The 22,552-nt window shown below is 45.6% G+C and overlaps 1 protein-coding gene across 6 annotated transcripts in view; it reads right to left on the bottom strand.

The window, feature by feature from the left end:
* The window catches only part of CCSER1 (coiled-coil serine rich protein 1), a 725,174-nt gene that overhangs the window by 701,698 nt on the left and 924 nt on the right, over positions 1-22,552 (bottom strand). The gene's annotated exons all lie outside the window — the stretch shown is intronic.

Raw genomic sequence — 22,552 nt, 5'->3', positions numbered from 1 at the left:
CCTGATTGTGCACAGTGCCATGTACATTGTTGGCACTGCATAAATAAATGATGATGGTGGTGATAATAATAATATGAAAAGTTCAGCATATTCTGTATCCTTACATTATTTGTTCCTCTCAGCCAATGGGCAAGGAAAACACAAAATACTGTCGTGCTAGGATATGGCGCAACTAAACATTAAGACACATTCTTATAGTATGTCCATGCTCTTTCTAAGAATCACAGAATGGTAAAGTTGGAAGGGACCCCCGAAGGTCATTTAGTTCAACCCCCTGTAATGAGGTATCTTTTGTCCAATGTGGGGCTCGAACCCACGTCCTTGAGGTTAAGAGTCTCACGCTCTACCCACTAAGCTATGCAGCTCATTCCTTAGTCCTATGGAGCTGACCCACTCTTATGCAAACCCACTATTCATTGGAAACAGCTTTAAAGTAGGTGGAAAGATATTTTAGAAAAGGTACAGAGCGCTTTTAAACTGGTGCTTTTGTAAGCGTGTGCCACTTGAGTTGCCAGGAGCTACAGGACATCCAAGCTTTGTTTCTCTGTAAGCCAGGAAAATTATGCATAAGGGGTTCTGCTGCCAGGAACCTTCTTAATAACCCAATTCTGCATATGTCCAGGATAAAAACTGCACCTTTTGGCCATAGCTTCCCCCAGATGATATGGCAGATGGTCACCTGGCCCCCATTAAAAGAAGTGCAGAATAAAAAACGACACCTATCAACGTCTGGAAGAGATCCAGTCGCTAGTGTTGTAGAGTCAAAATTCTACTTAAGATTTCTTTGTTCCTTTCTTCCTCCGCAAGTGAGGGGTGAAATGGACTTGAATCGAAAGCACCCCTAATCCTGAAAATTCACTGAGTACATTGGGCAGCTTCCCACAGAAAGCAGAGCAAAAGCAGCACACAAAGAGTTAATGTTGTTTTATAATGGATTGGCTTCTTCATTTCAGTAGCCAGAAACCTTTTACTGTACATAATATGTTGCTTGATTCTATTCTGATGTGCAGGTGTTAACCCATGGGAAATAAAAATAGTAATTTTCAAGCATCTACTACTTTCTAGTAAGTGTTCTTATTGTCATTGATTTATTAAAATTCCCATGGTAAAAAGAATAAAAGGAGATGGGGGGGGAGAGAGATAAACTGCAGGGTTTGTTTGCCTTTTGTGTGATACAAAATGAAATGCCAGCTATAATAAACTAAGCAATTAAGAGAATTTTTTTCCTTATTATTAGAAGAAAGAGATGGAGACAACAAATGTACAATGCACACATTTTGCTCTGCAGTGTAAATAGATTGAAGGGCATAAAACTTGATGCTGTGTGCCACTGTGCTCAGAAATGCCCTTGAATGAGATGTAATGGTCTAAGCCATCAGCATTAGGGCTGGGACATATCTGGTTTTCAACACTGTGATATATCACAAGCTGAACATCACGATATACCAAGAAATCGTGATGTCTGAATTAAGGATAGAGCTATGGCGCTGTGGGTTAAACCACAGAGCCTAGGACTTGCCGATCAGAAGGTCGGCAGTTCGAAACCCCGCGACGGGGTGAGCTCCCGTTGCTCGGTCCCTGCTCCTGCCAACCTAGCAGTTCAAAAGCATGTCAAAGTGAAATTAGATAAACAGGTACCTTCTGGCGGGAAGGTAAACGGCATTTCTGTGCGCTGCTCTGGTTCGCCAGAAGCAACTTAGTCATGCTGGCCACATGACCCGGAAGCTGTACGCCGGCTCCCTCAGCCAATAAAGCGAGATGAGCGCCGCAACCCCAGAGTCGGCCACAACTGGACCTAATGGTCAGGGGTCCCTTTACCTTTACCTTTACCTTTATGTGGAGGCATTGGCTGGCTTCACGGTTTTTTCCTGCATCGTGATTTTTGCCAGCGCCTGCTCTTGTGAGTTAACAGGGTTAACAGGGGCTGCGGGAATCAAGAGAAGCATTGACTGGCTTGACATTGTGATTTTTGCATAGCGCACACACACATATCATGATTCATGAAATATTGCCAGGTCCAAAATTATGAAACTGATATCACAATATGAACTTCCAAAACCAGTTTTGGGCGATATATCTCCCAGCACTAATCAGCATAAGGGTGCCATCCATCCACCCTCTTGGTCTGAGACCCAACCCAAGCCCATCTGCTGTGGTTTGGGTGAGCTATGCACAGGGCTGTCATTCAGGGTAGCATCCGGGGGGACCCACTTGGGAGAACGACCAGGAGCGCCCACCCCAATGCAAAAGGGCAGATTTAATGCATTCTGAAGTGGCCAACCAGGGACTTGCACAAGCAGGACCTGAGCACAGCAGCTCTATTCCCATCTGTGATTCCTGGCAATTGGCATTCGGGAACATAGCCACCATGGCTAGTAGCAAGTGAGATGATGCACATATCCATCTAAAGAGGTGGAGGCCCCAAAACATTATTAAGTCCAACGTGGCCCAACCGCACCACTGCCTACGCAAAAGACTTTCGCAATGACCAGGTGGGAGGTGGGGCCCACACCTTGCTCAAGATCAAAAGAAGAGTCAGACCAACCTGGTTGCCAGTGCAATCGTACCTCAGCAAACCAGGGCTTGCCCATACCTGTCTCCTCCTGCTTCAAAGCCATCCAAGTTGGTGGCCATCACTGATGCAAAATTCAGAGCAACTATATGCTACACGAAGTACTTTCTTTTGGTCTGTCCTGAATCTTTCAACATTCATCTTCCTTGGAGGTCCATGAGTTCTAGTGTCGTGAGAGAGGGAGAAAATTCTCTATCCACTTTCTCCACACCCCGCCTAATTTTGTACACCTCTGTCTTGTCTTCTCTTCCTTGCCATTTCCCTAAACTATAAAAGCCCCAAATATTGCAGTATTTCCTCAAAGAGGTGTTGCTCCATCTCCTTGATCATCATCATCACCCTTTGCTAGAGAACTGACTCTTACCTGATGATTCTACTAGATCTACTAGAGCAGAACTATTCATGTGTGTCACGACACATTAGTGTGCTGGCTGCAGTGTGTAGATGTGTCGTGCAAGTGCTCCTCCCGGGGCTGGAAAGAGGTTAGTTTAACCTCCAGTTTGCTAGGGAAACTGAATTACTGTGTTGTGAAATGATGCATGTCTACAAAAGTGTGTCACCAACATGAAAAGTTTGCAAAGCTCTGTACCAAAGGATTGACTCTTAAATAATGAATTCCTTTATCACTGTTTATCAGTGAACTATCATCAATTCACCATTTGTTCCCTCCTGCCACGATACCATACAATATGCTTTCTTAAGTGTTTTTGTTTTGTTTTGGGTCTTTACATGTTTTGGAGCATTACATGTTGGGGTACCTTATGACTTCTGTTCATGTGTTTACGTCATATTCTCGGCTTCAGTTGTAATAAAAATTGAACACAAAGAATCTGTTATGTATACATGACATGTTATGTACACATGACATTTTATGTACATGTTATATATACATTTATGCATACTTTCATTGTATAGAATTAAGTGAAATGCCTTCCATACCTTTAGGGGCCCCCAATGACTCTCTTGCCCAGAGACCCCCAAAACTCTAGGCTAGGGCCACCCCTGGCTCTAGATTATTACGACTACAACTCCTGTCAGATCCAGCCAATGCTGGCTGACAAAGATTGCCCTAAGGTGATGTTTGCTGTAGCTCAGGTTCGTCCTCTTTGCATTCCAATATATATGTGCATTTAAAAGTCATAACTGGAGACAAGTGCAGAGCCCTGATCTTTCAGGAATGTGGTGTTACACCTTCTCATAGAAGCAAGAAGAACCAAGCCTATTTTGTGTAAATATATGCCAAATGACTAAGTCTCCAGGGCTTAACTCAGACCTGAGAATGCAGAATCACTTCTTGAAGAATTTAGAGTGATTTCTGGTTGGATCTGTTCCGGAATGACAATTCATTTGGCAGCAAGTTAAACAGACAAAAAACACCTGCAGAAATTACTACCTGTCTGTATTATGTCCCAATTAAATATGACAGGGAGTGGCAAATGAAAGCAATTTTCATCTCGCCCCACCCAAAATGCTAAAGAAATCAAATCAAATCCTTCAACAAACCTCACCTGCTTCTTTCCAGGCATCAAGCAATCACAAAAATTTAAACTTGGATGCTTCCTCCAAAATAAATTAGACTTTGACTTCAGAGAGTTTCCCCACTAACAGTTCTACAAACTGAAGGACAGGCACCGAAACTGCACCACTAGGCACCTTCCATGTCTGAGAATGGCATGTAGGTCAATGGACAAGTCTGAGGATATCTCAGGTCTGACTAATGCATCATAAGATGAGAAGAACTGACAAGCCACTTTGGACTCCACAACAGAGTTCTAACAAATGCAAGGACCAATCCCATTGACAGTACCAATGACAACATATGAGTTGCAGCACTGGTAGAACAGGAAGAAATAATGTGATGACTGCAACAGTGGAAAGCTTATCTATGCAGGAACCATTTTTCTGCAGCTACCCAATGGCTAAGAGAGATGTGCAGATATTTCAAGCTGGTAGTCCAAATTAATAACAGGACACAGGAACAGGCAGAGTCTTAGATATGTTGCTGAACACAAGTGTGTTCATTTTCTTTCATTAAATGTCATGCATGTGGGGGGTCCTTCCATAAATCTGTAACAGAAGGCTAAAAATTTAACTTAGTAATTAGAATACGCTACAGCAAATGATCTTCCAGTACAGTTCTTAGGACTCCTCAGCAGCTCAACAGGCATTCTTAAAAGAGAAGATCAGGCAAATGACCTTGAAAAAAATAAATTGTCTACTATTACCAATTATCTCCTGCAGGAGAACACTCAGCATCAGAACTTGGCATTACACAATGATTGTCACTAGATTCAGGCCAGGAAAAACAACATGAATTCTTCATACAATGGATTTCTTCCTTACCACAAGAATGGCAGGAGGTAGCAGCCAATAGATGGATCTTTGCTCCTCTTATGAACAAAGAGTTGTCTCAGACCATTTGTTCATCTAGCTCAGTACTGCACAGTCTAAAGGTTGGCAGAGGCTCTACAGAGTTCCAGACAGAGGTCTCTCCCAGTCCTACCTAGAGATGCCAGTGGGAAGGATACTGAGCATTGACAGTTTTTCTTCTGTGAAATGGTTCTATTTTGTGATGCATCAACAGATTTTTTTTCATATGTACCCCCAGAACCTGAAAAGGTTGAGAACCCTGGATTTTATGTTGTTAAAAGCAACAAAACAAGTTTAGGTTTAATAACGCAAATAAGCACTGCATATACATCAGCCTTTAAAAAAAGTCCCTTTAAATAACAACAGCAACATCCTATAGCTTCTTAATTTCAAGAAATTTTACCTCTCTAGCCAGCACCTCACATGAATTACAAGTGCAGCATAGGATACTCTCCAAATTCTTCTACAATGATCAGGGCAGTTGCTATGCAGAACAGAGCAGTCTATGTGGAAAGTGTCTCAAGAAATCTGAAAAGCAAGGGTTGTAGAGCAACCAGTTTGTACTAACCAGTCTTGGGAAGAGAGGTGAAAATTCTGCTCGGTCATACAAAACAGGACCAGTGACGTGAGAACAGAAGGAGATGAAGTGTTTACTGGCAGTCAGGCTAGCTGTAGTAAAATAGTGGGTTATTTGTGAAACCCTACATGCAGGATAGGAACACGGGTGGCGCTGTGGGTTGAACCACTGAGCCGATCAGGCTTGCCGATCAGGAGGTCAGCAGTTCAAAACCCCGCAACGGGGTGATCTCCCGTTGCTCAGTCCCTGCTCCTGCCAACCTAGCAGTTCGAAAGCACGACAAAGTGCAAGTAGATAAATAGGTACCGCTCCAGCGGGAAGGTAAACGGCGTTTCCGTGCGCTGCTCTGGTTTGCCAGAAGCGACTTAGTCATGCTGGCTACATGACCCGGAAGCTGTACTCTGGCTCCCTCGGTCAGTAAAGCGAGACGAGCACCGCAACCCCAGAGTTGTCTGCGACTGGACCTAATGGTCAGGGGTCCCTTTACCTTTACATGCAGGTTATGCCACCTTAAATTCAAATTTTGTCCTTAAACTCCACAGGCACGAAATCAATCAGACTACACTAGAGTCCCAAGCACATCTAGGTGGAAGTAAATCTTGCTGGTTTCTATGGAGTTTATTTCTAAATGAGTGAATGTGCCAACTGACGTAATTGCTCAAGCTTCACTGGCTTTTGAATTGGCCGTACGCTAAAAAAAATGACCATCCTTATTTGTTTGGAGAGATTTGTCTATCATCTTATCCCCACACTTAAAAGCAGTCAAAAGTATTACGGCCCTTCTCTTATTTATACTTAAATGAGTACACATTTTTTCTTGGCCTCATTACCAAACTTGCTACCCCAACAGTCAACAACATTTCCAGTTTTAGATGTAGTCCTGTGGTTATAAAGTTTTCTGTTTTATTTGAACACACACATGCCATTGTAGGATTATCCTTTAATTTCCTCATATCTTTCTCTGGTGACTTAGAACTTCTTGGAAAAGCTGTATCCTTTCAGTTTGCCAAGTTGTGCAAGATGCAAAACAAAAGCTGTTTGGGGGGGAAATGCTATCTTGCAATGGTATCGTTCATTTTTGGGACTGTCTGGTGCTGAAGAGAATAGTCACTTAGCAGCTCAGTTCAGATATAGCATCATACCATAGCTTGAGCTAATAGAATAAGACTTGTCCTCCTATGCTCTTTATTCCACCCACCTCAGGCCACACACCACTTCAGTTTGTTACTTCCATTGTAGTGCAAGCCACGGCTTGTCATTACATACAAACCAGTTAACCACAGGTTGCTATATTTTTGCCTTCAAACATTTTGAAGCTGGAAGGCAATCCTGGCTTAGACAGCCAGTATAAACCATAGTTTGCTGGTTTTTGGTGCAACGGCAAACTGTGGTTTGCGCTAAAGCAGAGGAAACTAACTTCTCCCTTGGATTCCTGCAATATATTGCACTTTGGGCTGTTTCTGAAAATTTCAGTAAGTCCTGAAGCAATTTAGCAACAAAATCATAATCAGTAAAACATATATAAATACAGTTTCTAAGCCAATTCAGATAAAGAGTGAGATAAAGACCTACACTTTAAAGATTTGTTGAAAGAGGAAGGTAGAGCATGAGACTCTTAATCTCAGTCATGGATTCAAGCCCCACAAAGGGCAAAAAGATTCCTGCATTGCACAGAGTTGAACCTCGTGGTGCCTTCCCATTCTACAATTCTGTGATTTAAAGTGCTAAAGTGATACCACTTTGAACAGCCATGGCTTCCCCACAAAGAAGCCTGGGAGGTGTAGTTCGTTAAGGGTGCTGAGAGATGTTAAGGTAAAGGGTAAAGGGACCCCTGAGCATTTGGTCCAGTTGTGACCGACTCTGGGGTTGCGGCGCACATCTCGCTTTATTGGCCAAGGGAGCCGGCGTACAGCTTCCGGGTCATGTGGCCAGCATGACTAAGCTGCTTCTGGCGAACCAGAGCAGCACACGGAAACGCCGTTTACCTTCCTGCCGGAGTGGTACCTATTTATCTACTTGCACTTTGACGTGCTTTCGAACTGCTAGGATGGAAGGAGCAGGGACCAAGCAATGGGAGCTCACCCCGTTGCAGGGATTCTAACTGCTGAACTTCTGATCGGCAAGTCCTAGGCTCTGTGGTTTAACCCACAGCGCCACCCACGTCCCTGCTGAGAGATGTTAGGAGACCTCTATTCCCATCACAGAGCTCCATGGGAAGACAAATTGATTGCTAAACCACTCTGGGAACTGTAGCTCTGGGAGAGGACTAGGGGTGTCCAAACAACTCTCAGCGCCCTTAGCAAACTACAGCCCTCGTTATTATTTGGAAGCCATGGCTGTTTAAAGTGGTATTGCAGTGTTTTAAATGTATGGTGTGAATGTGGCTTTGGTATCTTGCCGGTGATGCAGCTCAGTACTTATAAAAACACATGCATTTACAATTACAACTGCATCTTTAAAAAAAAAAATACCGTGAATTCTACTTATTATCCCTGTTTTCTCCAGGGCATGAATGCTGAATCTCTTTCCATACTCACAGTCAGAAAATAAATTGCAAAAAAAGAAAAAGAAAACTGTTCTGGGTTTCAGAGAGTTCTTAATTGGTGTGGGATGGTTGCAGACACGAGCCTACAGTACAGTAGTGTCAACTCCTATCTTCCATGCTGCCCATCTGCCACTTGCTGTATTGAGACGGGTGTGTGCGTGTGCGTTGAGTAGACTTGGAAGCCAGCCACTGGAATTCTGGAAGCAAAACAGGCCTGGCTGCAAGCGGAGCTGTGCCAGGGACACATACCAGCCCTTCCAGAAAAATGCAGGAGCAAACTTAAAACCTTTCCTTCCTCCAGCTAAACAAGCAACCTGCACTCTAAAGTCCCCCAGTTCAGAGCTTCCTTTCTCTGTCTTTTTTGTACAAGAGTTTGCCTAGGCCAGCTGCTTCTCACATTATTCACACCAGCAAGGAGAACTGCATATGATTTTATGTAAACTGTGTTACTTTTATTGTTGTCAGCTGGGGAAGGCGGGTTAGAAATATTGTTTAAAAAATATTATTATTATTAATTATTATTATTATTATTAGCCTCCATACACAATTTACTAGCCTTGCAAACAAATCCATAAAAGCTAGCAACTTCACAAAAATGCATTAATATTCACTTGCTGTGTTAGTCATTTGTGGCATTCTGGTGCCCTGGGAGAGGGAAGGAGAGAAGATAAACTCTCTTCCAGTTTACAAAGCATTTTTTCTGCCTGGTCATCTGGGAGTGGGAGGAGAGTTATGACACAGTGAGTGGATCTTTAACAGCCTGCCTTACCTTGGGAAAGTGCTTCTGCTAATGCAAAGCCACCATTGGATAGAACCCTCTGTTCACAGGTAGTTTTGTTCAACCTGCACCCTCCCTTGCAAATTTTCCATTTTCAAAATAGCAAATGAAGGAAAGCGGGAGGGCGCTGAAGACTTAACTGAAAGCACAGAGCTGATGGGGAATCAAACACAGAGGTAAATTCTCAGGTAAAGAACCTGAGAATTCCCTAGTCCAACGCATACTGGTGATAGTTACAGATAGGTAGCCGTGTTGGTCTGCCATAGTCATCTGAAGAAGTATCTGAAGAAGTATCTGAAGAAGTGTGCATGCACACGAAAGCTCATACCAAGAACTAACTTAGTTGGTCTTTAAGGTGCTACTGGAAGGAATTTTTTTTGTTTTGCATACTGGTGATGTTATTATGAAAATAGCTGTGTATATCTGCCATAGTTCAGCTGCTTTTTTACAAGTAAGTTTCTAGCCCGTATGGATACAAAAAATAAACTTTATGGTATAGGCAGCACGACCACCAATGCGTGGGTCCTTTTGGACCTGGAAGACGGCAGAACAGGGGTTGGAATGGGGTGGGGTGAGTTTTTGCATGCATACAGGGGCCAAGAACACAATCCTCATGAAAAATGGTCACCACTTGTATACAGCAGCGTAGCGTGGGTTGTCAGCACCCGGGGCAAGGCAAGTAATTTGCGCCCCCTAATCCGGGGCAAGGCAAGTAATTTGCGCCCCTAACCCCTAACCTGCCGCCGCTGCCAGCTATTTCTTGCTGCTGCCTGGGCTGGTCGGGTGTGGTTCTCTCCCGCGCTCAGCGCTGTGCTGGGCGGCCGCTGCACTGTCCCTCCCCCAGATAGTCCCTCCCTCGCTCTCTCTCTGCTCCGCACGGCAACGCACGCCTGGCACCCTCCCCCTCCACAGTGGGCGGCGACACGGCAGCTCAGATCGGATTCGCACAGCCAGCACTGCAGTGAGAGAGAGTGAGTGAGCCAGGTAGGGGCAGAGAGCTGCGAGTGTGAGCGCCCCCCCCCCAAATGTTGCGCCCGGTGCGGCTGGCCCCCCCTGCACCCCCCACGCTACGCCACTGCTTGTATATGAACATGCAATATCCGGTGGGGGGAAGTGAGAAGGAATTCCAATCACTGGAGGTGGAACTTGGCAGGCCTGCATTCTTTGTCAATGCCACCATTCCCCTGGTATGGAGTTAAAAGGCATCACACAGAATATTCCAAGGTAGTCTCCTATCCAAGTGCTGACCAGACCCAAACCTTTCAGAAAGCTGCTAAATCATGTGCTTAATTGCTCCATATCCCTCACTTCTGAGTAATAGCAACAGACCTAAATTATTCTGGTTGAATAATTTCACCTGTATTTGTTTAATCCGCATTATATTACGCAGGGCACAGAATCCTGCTTTTTCTTGACACAGAGAACTGAGTTTGTTTGTCTGAAGCCAAGAGCAGCACACATCTCAGAGCAGGCCCAAATGGCAGACAGAAAACTATTGAAAGATCTGTTTAGAGTTGCGTCTTAAGGAGAGATTACATTAGGGAGGCGTGACAGATGTTTTCAAATATGTATCAGGCTGTGATAAGTAGGAAGGTAACCAGTTGCTCGGTATTGCTACCGAGGATAGGAAAAGCAGTAATGAGCTTAAACGGCAGGGGGAAAAAGATTCAGATTAAATAATATCAGGGGGGAAAGTTCTACCCATAAGAACAGGCTGCAAATTGAAAAATACTATCGGGAAAGGTTCTGGGACCTCAGACACAGCAAGTTTTTAAAATTAGTTTGGATACATATCTGTCAGAAAGAATTTAGGTTTAATTAATCTTGCTCCTGCGCATGGGAGGTGGGATGAATTTCTCCCTTAGTTCCCTCCAACTCTGCAATCATAAAACAGCAAAATATAAGATAATAGGGGATGCAAAACTCAATCCTGCAAAATTATATCTGCATGGTTAAGTGCTATGCTGGCAAGAAAAGCTAAGTACTCATTTGCCTGTCAGGATGCCAAATGCTTTAACAGGGTGGTTACTTTTTCCAGACTTCTTATGTTCAGGGAACTCTTTCCACATCAGGTGGTCTGCCGGCAAATTCCCAGACATCTGCAACAGAACACTTGCATGTAACAGAGGATCCTGGGGCTTGTTTCAGGGCTATTTCTTGGTTCATGTAGACCCTAGGAGGAATAAAAGAGTAGCACAAGGCTGCTTACAAAGGGATTTCTGTGCTGTTGCTTTAAACCTCCGAAAACCAAAGGTTCAAAATGCTGTGCAGGGCTTTCTGAAAGCCCTTTGGAGACCAGAGGTTTAAGAAGAAGAAGAGAAGAAGAGTTTGGATTTGATATCCCGCTTTATCACTGCCCGAAGGAGTCTCAAAGCGGCTAACAATCTCCTTTCCCTTCCTCCCCCACAACAAACACTCTTGTGAGGTGAGTGAGGCTGAGAGACTTCAGAGAAGTGTGACTAGCCCAAGGTCACCCAGCAGCTTCATGTGGAGGAGTGGAGATGCGAACCCAGTTCACCAGATTACGAGTCTACCGTTCTTAACCACTATACCACAGCAGGAGCAGCACTGGCAGGGAGAAGCAGCCTCCATTGCATGGCTGCTACTTCCCCCTCGTCGAGCAAGGAGCATTTTCAGTGGGAAGGTGGGGGTGCACCTTGCACTGGCAAAGGAACCATTGGGAGCCTACTTTAAGCTCTCAATTATTTCTTTGAAGCCCTTCCTTTGCACATGATGTCAGGTGTAGGTTGGATGGGCCTGGGCTTCCCAAAATGGCCTGGCGGATCAAAAGGAGTTGTTTGGTGGGCCACAATTGCCCCGCAGGCCTAAGGTTCCACACCTCTGACTTAGAGCACTGGTCAGGACCCTCCCTAAGCCACATGCATCCTACTGGTTCTCTTTTGCACCCTCCTTGAGTGTTACTGACTGGCTGAAAAGTATCCCTGAACTCTGGTCATGCTTCTTGCTTCCCTGAATGGAGACAGATGTGCAAGTGTGTAGAAACTAGCCTACTGTACAAACACACAATTTACATAAATGCCCCCCCCACCCCTGGCAAGTGGTCCCCAGGAAGAAATGCAGCCTTTGGGCTGAAAAAAAAAATGTTTTCTGCCCCTACGCCAGACAGTTTTGTCTTTCTTGGATGTGACAATAAGCTATGTTTAATGTTCAACCCAAAGAATAGTTTCCAAAGAATAGCAAGGAAAGACAAGAAGACCTTCTTAAACAAGCAATGCAAAGAAATAGAGGAAAGCAATAGAATGGGAAGAACCAGAGATCTGTTCAAGAAAATTGGAGATATGAAAGGAACATTTCGTACAAAGATTTCCATAATAAAGGACAAAAGTGGAAAGGACCTAACAGAAGCAGAAGACATCAAGAAGAGGTGGCAAGAATACACAGAGGAATTATACCAGAAAGAAACGGATGTCTCATATACCCCAGGTAGTGTGGTTGCTGACCTTGAGCCAGACATCCTGGAGAGGGAAGTCAAATGGGCCTTAGAAAGCACTGCAAATAACAAGGCCAGTGGAAGTGATGGTATTCCAGCTGAACTATTTAAAATTTTAAAAGATTATGCTGTTAAGGTGCTACACTCAATATGCCAGCAAGTTTGGAAAACTCAGCAGTGGCCAGAAGATTGGAGAAGATCAGTCTACATCCCAATCCCAAAGAAGGGCAGTGCCAAAGAATGCTCCAACTATCGCACAATTGCACTAATTTCTCACGCTAGCAAGGTTATACTTAAAATTCTACAAGGAAGGCTCAAGCAGTATGTGGACCGAGAACTCCCAGAAGTGCAAGCTGGATTTAGAAGAGGCAGAGGAACCAGAGACCAAATTGCAAACATGCGCTGGATTATGGAGAAAGCTAGAGAGTTCCAGAAAGACATTTACTTCTGCTTCATTGACTATGCAAAAGCCTTTGACTGTGTCGACCATGGCAAACTATGGCAAGTTCTTAAAGAAATGGGAGTGCCTGATCACCTCATCTGTCTCCTGAGAAATCTCTATGTGGGACAAGAAGCTACAGTTAGAACTGGATATGGAACAACTGACTGGTTCAAAATTGGGAAAGGAGTACGACAAGGCTGCATTTTGTCTCCCTGCTTATTTAACTTATATGCAGAATTCATCATGCGAAAGGCTGGGCTGGATGAATCCCTAGCCGGAATTAAGATTGCCGGAAGAAATATCAACAACCTCAGATATGCAGATGACACAACCTTGATGGCAGAAAGTGAGGAGGAATTAAAGAACCTTTTATTGAGGGTGAAAGAGGAGAGTGCAAAATATGGTCTGAAGCTCAACATCAAAAAAACGAAGATCATGGCTACTGGTCCCATCACCTCCTGGCAAATAGAAGGGGAAGAAATGGAGGCAGTGAGAGATTTTACTTTCTTGGGCTCCATGATCACTGCAGATGGTGACAGCAGCCACGAAATTAAAAGACGCCTGCTTCTTGGGAGAAGGGCAATGACAGGCCTAGACAGCATCTTGAGAAGTAGAGACATCACCTTGCCAACAAAGGTCCGTATAGTTAAAGCTATGGTTTTCCCAGTAGTGATGTATGGAAGTGAGAGCTGGACCATAAAGAAGGCTGATCGCCGAAGAATTGATGCTTTTGAATTATGGTGCTGGAGGAGACTCTTGAGAGTCCCATGGACTGCAAGAAGATCAAACCTATCCATTCTGAAGGAAATCAGCCCTGAGTGCTCACTGGAAGGACAGATTGTGAAGCTGAGGCTCCAGTACTTTGGCCACCTCATGGGAAGAGAAGACTCCCTGGAGAAGACCCTGATGTTGGGAAAGATGGAGGGCACAAGGAGAAGGGGGCGACAGAGGACGAGATGGTTGGATAGTGTTTTCGAGGTTACCAGCATGAGTCTGACCAAGCTGCGGGGGGCAGTGGAGGACAGGAGTGCCTGGCGTTCTCTGGTCCATGGGGTCACGAAGAGTCGGACACGACTAAACGACTAAACAACAACAATGTTCAACCCCACACCACCGTGCCCCTATTGGGACAATAGTGAAGGAGGAGAAAGAGAGCAGCATACAAGCCCAATGCTTTTGCAGGCTCATTCACGTAACACTAAACTATGGTCCAGTGCTACATCCGAACCAGGCTGCATGCCTACGGAACATAATGTCACCCCACTGCCAAAATTCAGTGCACATTAGTTATCTTTTGAGGTCTGCTTCAGCTGGATTATATAGCAAGCCAGCTGCACAGGTACTGCTGGCAGGCAGGCTGCAGTATTAGATACAAATTCACTACATTTCAGAAACTTGTACACACACTGATAAAGCAGCTACTTGACATTTCAAGTTGATGCCAGGCAAATACTGCCTCCAGCTCCTGCAGCAGGGCAGACACAATGTGCCATTGAAAAGGTTCTCTCTGTGCCAATGCACCAAACATCTTTGAACATCTTATGCTTCTGGACCAGCATGCATTCTTGTATGTGCACAGCACACCCTTATCTAAAGCCTTCATATTGTCTCCCATGACTCGAAGATGAATTACCTCAATCGGTGTTCTTATCGCGTGGAACACTGAGCACACACACATACGCATGCAAATGGTATGACAGCGATTAGAAATAACACAATTCTGGACTCTGAACTGGACTGGCAGGCTGCTTCCATTGTTTCCCCGAGACACAACAGTCTGTTCATCATCCCAGACTCTTTCACTGCCTCGTTCCAAAAAAAGGGAGAAAGAAACGATTTTCCTCTTCTTCTTTTGGCAATCATTAACCTATGGTGGAGTCAGTAACAAATGGCTTGCAAAGGGACGACGATTGATTCTGCTTTTAACAGGTGGCTGCATAATGCAGAATGATTAATAGAGGGGGAGATTCCAAGGCTGAAACCTCTCCTTTGCTGAAGTCAACAGAAGCATTCCCATTGACTGGAAGCAACTGAACAAGTGTCACAGCCAGCACATTCCTGTCAGACCACTGGTCTGTCTTTGGAGCTCATTATCATAGCAACATCTCTCCAATGTTTCAGGAAAGAGACATCCCCACCCATAAGGACTGGGCCTGGGACCTTCTGTGTGGAAAGCATTTATTCCAATACTGAGCTACAGTCTAAAAACGAGGGGGGATTTTTAAGCCCCAAAATGCCTCTTCCACTTCAATTCTGCACCCCTCAAATGTGCCAGTGGGGTGACAATGAAGATTTGTCCTTATTTCTTCAAGTTCTACCTAGGTTCAGGATCTGAAGACAGGCAAGAGAACAAAAAGTGGTCCGATATGAGGCATCACTGACCCACAATGCGCACCATCATTTCTTTTGGCCCACGCTTGTATGTGATTAACAGGTTTCACAGGTTTTCAAAGCACATCAAAACTACCACTGTGCTTTCCTATTCATGAATTGGTCTCACCAACACAAGGAGCTTCAACTGGACTTAGAAAGGATATAGCTCACTGGCAGAGCACCTGCTTTGCACGCCAAAGGTCCCAGGTTCAACCCCCTGCATTTCCAGGTAGAGCTTGGGATGTGCCCTGCCTGAAACCCTGGAGTTGTTGCCAGTCAGTGCAGGCAACACTGAGCTAGATAAACCAACATCCTCATACAATACAGTTTCCTAAATTCCTATGCCCTTAACTTCTTCCCCGAATGATATTGCTAATGTGCGCTTGATGGAGGACTCTGGGATTTTAATTCACCTGCATTTGGTCATTGTCTCCATCTTAAGGTGCTCCAACGTCTAGAGCAAGGTTAAAAAATAAAGAAGTTCAGATATTTACAGACAAATCATTGATGGGTGATTGTGTGCGTTGAACTCCATTTATTCTCACAATTCTTACACAGCAGCTTATTCAGTTTTCCTCCATCTAAATTAATTTTTGCTATGGAAAAAAAACCCCCCGCATAATGCAGACAGGGAGATTTTAATGTAGATATTTTTGCAATTTCTCCCTTGCGTTTCCCCCCAGGATGTCCTCTTTGCGCATGCTGTGGTGCTTCCTCTATCTCAGCCTACAAGTCTTTCTTTCTCATACCCAATCCTCAGGCTTTATTATGAACTGACTATCATGTGTAGGACAGATGACGGCTCTGATAAAAGCAATAGCCTCCTACATAAAGCACAAGTATTTTGTTACAATCCAAAAGGGAAATCTTGCTAGGCTTGCCACTCATACGGAGCATGCGGGCTTGCCGTATCTGAGCGATACACTCTGACATGTAGTACGACAGGCAAGCGAGAAGCAATACATATGCATGGCCCCAAATTTAACTAGTGAATAGCTAAGCTGTTATTTATTCAATTGTGTGTATAATATACATCTATAGCTTCCATTACCCCAGCGTTACAGGCCCTTGCTGATGTATATGGATGAAACCGGCCGACTGCAAACCCAGCGCTGTGCATGCGACTTCTAGCTGCTTATGCACGCTGCATTTCACACGTCATGTCACGAAGTCAGGGAAGCCAAAGGAAACAGAATTGAGCACATCTCAATGACAATGGCGCACGAAAGGGAGCACGAGTTATTGCCGCTGTGGAAAATGGAAAAGCCATCGAGTAACCAGCCGACCCCGAACTCCAGAGTACCATAAAGTAGCCAGGTACTTCAGTGTGATAGTTCTGGGGGTTGGCAAGCTGGAGCTGAGGGGTCTAAGTCGTGAAGGTAGCCTGAATGCAGTCCTGACCGTGGTCTACAAGCGACGGTTTTTAGACAAATTTAGTAGTGCATATCGGGAACAGCTCAGTGGTTCAAACCTTGGAATCTCCAAGTAGGGCTGGGGAAGACTCATACTGGAAACCCTGGAAAGACACTGCCCATCAGTGGAGACCAGCAGTGGGGAGAAACTCCTACCTGGCCTCCCCATTTGGCTCACAGGTTGTTTCATGCAAGTCACGCCCACCTGCCATACATCATATATGACACCTGGTATGGGGCAGGTAAAGATGCATGCAGCTGGGCCAAAAGAGAGTTTGCAGGCACCAATGATCATCAAAGCTTGCAAAGTTACGTCCACTGGCTTTTGCAAAGCCCAGTGGCTGTTGGACCTTGCAAAGCACTGAGCTTTAGCTTGCAGTTGTTGTTGTTGTTGTTGTTGATGATGATGATTTTATTCTATATACCCCGCTCATCTGGCTGGGTTTCTCCAGCAACTCTGGGCAGCTTACAACATATCTAAAAGCATTATAAAAAACATCAATCCTTAAAAACTTCCCTAAACAGGGCTGCCTTCAGATGTCTTCTAAAAGTCAGTTAGTTGTTTATTCCCTTGACATCTGAAGGGAGGGCATTCCACAGGGCAGACACCACTATCGTTTACAAAACATGCAGGCAGAAGCAGGTCATCTGACTTCATTGCAATGTCAGGTGACTGACAGGTGTGTGGCCCTGCCCACTTGTCAAATGTGGACTGCAAGATGAGTAAGGTTAAGGGTCTGTCTCTGGCCCACCAGTCAGATCAAGAGCCCCACCCCTGATACAGACAATGCTGAGGGAGGGATAGACCACAAGTCTCTTTAGACCTTGTGTTTAAATGTCCACCAGGGGTTGTCTTGTAGTCTCCATTTCTGATAACCTCAGTTGCAAAACTGCTCCATCATTATCGTATTCACCTACCTTCACAGCTCTATGAATGTAACTAGGCATTATTCCCATTTTACAGATGGAAGAACTTTGAGTAAAGACTCAGTGGAGCTGAATAGAAAAGCTTTGAATCCATTCCCTAGAATCATAGAGCTGAAAGGATCCCTAAGGATCATCTTGTCCAACCCACCTGCAATGCAGGAATCATAACATTCAGTCCCCCATCCAATGTGAAACCACACCAGAGCCTGCTTAGCTTTGAAAAAGTGCCAGCAGTTTTATTGCTGCACCACTTCAAATCCAGTATTTTATATCTGCCAGACCACTCTTTCTGTCAAACTCTTACCCAAATTAACTTCAGGATTAAACCTCAGTGGCAATCTTCCAGCCAATTATCACTTTGAGCTATATTTACATATGCCATGCATTCTGAAATAGCCCCAAGATCCTCCAGTGCTGCACCAATCCAATAATTTCACCAAGACATAAATGCACCTATTCCTTAATGGGCTTTGCCAGAACACTAATTTGCTGTATTCTTTGGGGGGCGGGGGGAGACGATCACTTCCCATTATCCTTTTTTCATATGTGACATCTGCAGGTGAAAGTGATGTCAGTGTTCTGATGCGAGTGCAGCTTGCCCCTCAAACAAGCACCACACTGATACTGCAGTAGTCTTAGACCAGGGGTCAGCAAACTTTTTCAGCAGGGGGCCAGTCCACTGTCCCTCAGACCTTGTGGGGGGCCGGACTATATTTTGAAGGGAAAAAAGAACAAATTCCTATGCCCCACAAATAACCCACAGATGCATTTTAAATAAAAGGACACATTCTACTCATGTAAAAACATGCTGATTCCCGGACCATCCGCGGGCCGGATTTAGAAGGTGACTGGGCCGGATCCGGTCCCTGGGCCTTAGTTTGCCTACCCATGCCTTAGACTGAGCCCTATATAGGCACAGGAGCTGTGTCCTTCACTGAAAGATGCCTCTTTGGTTTAAGAGGCCCAGCCTTGCTCCAGCAGTCTTTTACTCTGACAGAGCAGGGCAAACTTTGGCTGTACTGGGGCTTCCATGATAGAGTCAAAGGGTGGCAACGTGACAGCTGGTAGAGCTTGAGAGTCTTAACCTCAGGATCATGGGTTTTAGCACCACATTGGGCAAAAGATTCCTGCATTGCAGCAGGCTGGACTAGATGATCCTTGTGGTCCCTTCTTACTCTACAGTTCTATGACACAATGACATCCTTGGACTTAGAAGGGAACTGGCACTGTGGAGTCATCTTCTGGAAGTACTTCCGGGGTTGGTCTTGGGTGCAATTTCCCTTCTGATTCCAAACCCTCATCCTCTAAAGAAGGAGAATCCGACCCCAAGGTCATGACCGTCAAAATGGGTGGCATTCAATGCTTGTGCTACACAGAATAGACACACTGAAGTACCTAACTAACTTAGGTTCATTGACTTTAACAGGTCTGCTCTGAACAGGGCTTAGCTGCCTACAACCCAGAGTCAGTCCCACAGAGTACAGAGAGCAGCAATCTTGAAACTGGCAGAGTAAGTGAATAAATTTAGTAGCACATAGGAGGATTTTAATGCATAAAATGTAGTGCTGGAATTTATCCAGGGGGATAAATCTTTTGGAGTCTCACCAGAATGACAGTCTCATGCTTCCTGTAGTTACTACTGCACCTTGCTCTCTTGAGGAACTGGTGAGGTTAGCAGAAAGGGGTTATGTTGCAACTAAGTCCTAAACCAAACGCTTCCTGCAAAGGAATTCAATGGAATCCCATGGTAAGGCACTTCAGAATGCTTCCATGCCAATCTGGCCTTCAGCTTCCTCCAAGAATAGAAAAACAATTCAAATCACAGATGTTCTCCAATGGAAAAGATTATTAGATCTGCTATCATGACCCACTGGCCAACATCATTCCAGCCCCATAATTACAAATCCTGCAGCCCTGAAGTTTTTAATTGCGTTGGTACTACAGAGACACAATTTCATATGCCACAAGGAGTTGTAAGGAGGGCGGAATCCCTCCAAAACGGTTTTGTGCAAAGTTATCTGCTGTCTAAGCTTTCCCAGCCCATTAATATTTCACTTTCATATAGCCCTGGACTGGTTTTGGAACATGCTTCCTTTTTATCCCCTTTTTATATATAAGCAAGAGAAAGTGTTTGAAGTAAGTGCTGGTAAAAAAACCTCCCCTAGTCTGTCTCTCTTCCCACCCCCTCACCCCCCTCCCCACACACACTTGCTTTCTCCACCTCAGTCTCTTGAGGATTTTAACACTTCAAGTACAACATATACCAGGAAAAAGGGAGGGGGGAACAGAGACGAATGTGTCTAGCTTTGAATCGCCTCTTAAAAGAGAGACGGCTTTTTTCAATTGTTTTGTAGTCACATTCAGCTGTGAAAATGACGAAAAAGGAAATCGGCGAAAATAAGCGCGATTACTACATGCTGTCAGGCTGAAAGGGGAGCGTAGCAAATACAGCAGAGCCTCAAATTTACAAAACACTTTGTGAATGGAAGCAGTTTGTAAGCCTCCTGCCCTGGCGGTTCCAAAATCCCCTACCCTATTACCTTGCAGCTCCACATCCTCCCGTTTGGAATGTCACCCGGGCATTGCCAGTGCTCGCTTTCCTCATCTACCTGGAACCCCTCCTCCCCAGTTTTTTTTTTTTTTTGGGGGGGGGGGCTTTCCTAGCTCTCTATGAAGATGGGAAGCAGTGCCGGATTACCAAATAGGCTGAGCAGGCACCGGCCTATGGGCCCCACACCTTTCAGGGGCCCCACGAAAAGGGACCAAAGTAATATTGATTTGATCATGAAAGAAAATTACAATCAAGCTTTCTTAGTTCAATGCTATCCCACTAGAGCACATGCACAAGCCCCCCACCATCAATTTCAGCTGCCTAGGGGCCTCCCACAGGGTTTAATCTGGCACTGTTTGGAAGCCGCCTTATACTTAATCAGACTATGGGTCCATCAAGCTCAGTACTGACTGGAAGCAGCTCTCCAGAATTTCCATCAATGACCTTTGCTAGCCCTACCTGGAGATACTGGGGATTGAACCTGGGACCTTTGGCAGGCAAAGAAGATGCACTACCAGTGAGCTACGGGCCTGTCCTTTCTCTGCTTCATCTCATTAAGGACCCTGGAAGCTGCCTTATACCTGGGCAGGCCATTTGTCCATCTGGTCAGTACTGTCACTTGGAAGTAGCTCATCAGGGTCTCAGACAGAGGTCTTTCTTGCCACCTGGTACGTGATCTTTAAAAACAAGCAAACCTGGAGATTCGGGAGATTGAATCTGAAACCTTCTGCATTCAGAGCATGTTCTCTATACCACAGAGCAGCGGTCCCTCCCCCTCCATTTTATCCAATATGCTTTCTGACCTCCTGAAGAACACCCCCACACCGCCTGATTCACAAAGGGGCTGATGTGGCAACAGTTACTGCATACTGAGCAGGGTGAGCAATACTGCGACGGAGAAATTTGATAGATTAGTCATTTTGAATCTCCAGGCTTCATATATCTCCGAGGTTCCAGCAGAGCGAAATCCGTTCCACAAGAATGTTCAGTGGAACTCTGCTCCGCCATGGGAAAAGAAAACCGATCCTCTCCACTACTTGGCAAGATGTCTCTCCTTAATGGTGTTGGGAAACTACAGTCGCCAAAGAGCACCACCCTCGTGGCTCGTGTTAAGATGATGCATTACGAGACACCACTGGGTAATGCTAAGTCTCTCTTCCCCCTTGAAACTGCATGTGCAATTACCCTGCCTGCTGCAATGTCTAGCTGCTCCCATACTCCATGGGAAATGGCGCAGGTAGAGCATCATAGTTCAGAGTACGAAAAGGAACCATCCAGGAACAAGTGCGTCATCACCCGTCGACACCGTCTCCCCATTCAAATATTATTCCAGGAACTCACTTCTCTGTAACAACCCATCAGCCTGAATTTGCTTCATGTTATGTTGAATGAAATAGAATGAAAAACTGGAACTGGGCAGTGAGGACTTTTATTTGACACACCACACTGGGTTGAGACTCAGCTCCAAGTGACACCTGGGCAAAACAGGCGTTAGCCCCACAGACAAAGCACACACACACTCTTTCATGCTGCCTTCTGCACTGGGAGCTGCCCTACTTTCTTGGGGTCACAGTGCCCTTCTGGTGACAAAGTCTCCACTGACCATTCTACCTAGTGCCACATCTAGCTGGCCACGCGCCACAAATCATGACCGGTTCTGCCTCTTCCACCACCATCCCCATGCACACCGCAATATGACACATGTACCCCAAGCATGTCTTATTGCATGGACAGTGAACGGTTCTCTGGCAAATAGCTCGATAGCTGTGATGAGTGCGGCTGGCGCAGCGATGGCAGGGGCAAGAGGTGACAGTGTCTAGTGGGGGCGGGGAAGGTGCCATGTGGCAACGCTGGAGAATCCACATGGCTCTCCCAGCTGCCAATCTCTCTCCCTCTTCCTATATGTATGCATGTATGTTACTGCTGCACAGCCGCTGCGGTAAGGAGGGAACCCTCTCCCCAGAAAACAGGCGTCTTCTTCCCCTGCATAAGTCCACGATGAAGCCTTGGAGCCTTCCACGCGCGCGCACCCTCCTCGCCCCTTCCCCAAAACTGCACCGCCACAAAGCGCCCTGCCCTCGCCCTAATCCCAGCCGCCGCTGCGGCCACTGCCGACTTGCAGGAGAGCCCAGCTCGGTCCAATCCCAGCGAACACGCCTCGCGCGTACAGGAAGAAGGCAATGCGGCTCTCGGCGAGCCCTTCCTCGTAGCCGCGGCTGCCCTGCGTGCAATAAACATACCGGCTTCTAGCTCTCGCCTTCTCCTCCTCCAGCTCTTTTCCTCCCAATCAGCTGCCGCTACCGCCTGCCCAGCCCCGGATCTACCGTACCTGCAGGACTCGAAGCGAGCTTTTTTTAAAAAAAGAAAAGCCACAGTACACAAACCAAGCCTTTGCACCACTTTCCAGCCCTCGATCCCGTGTGCACTTGTTCCTCCAGTTCCGCGATCCGCCCACCCAAGGCAAAATCGCGACCACCACATCGCAAGCACGGGGAGCTTCCTCCCAAAATAACGCAGCCCTCCTTGGCTGTGCGGGCAAGCCTGGTAGACCCAG

This window comes from Podarcis cretensis, assembly GCF_951804945.1.
Source record: "Podarcis cretensis genome assembly, chromosome: 9".
In the NCBI taxonomy this organism is placed as follows: domain Eukaryota; kingdom Metazoa; phylum Chordata; class Lepidosauria; order Squamata; family Lacertidae; genus Podarcis; species Podarcis cretensis.
This window is presented reverse-complemented; position numbering and strand designations above follow the sequence as displayed.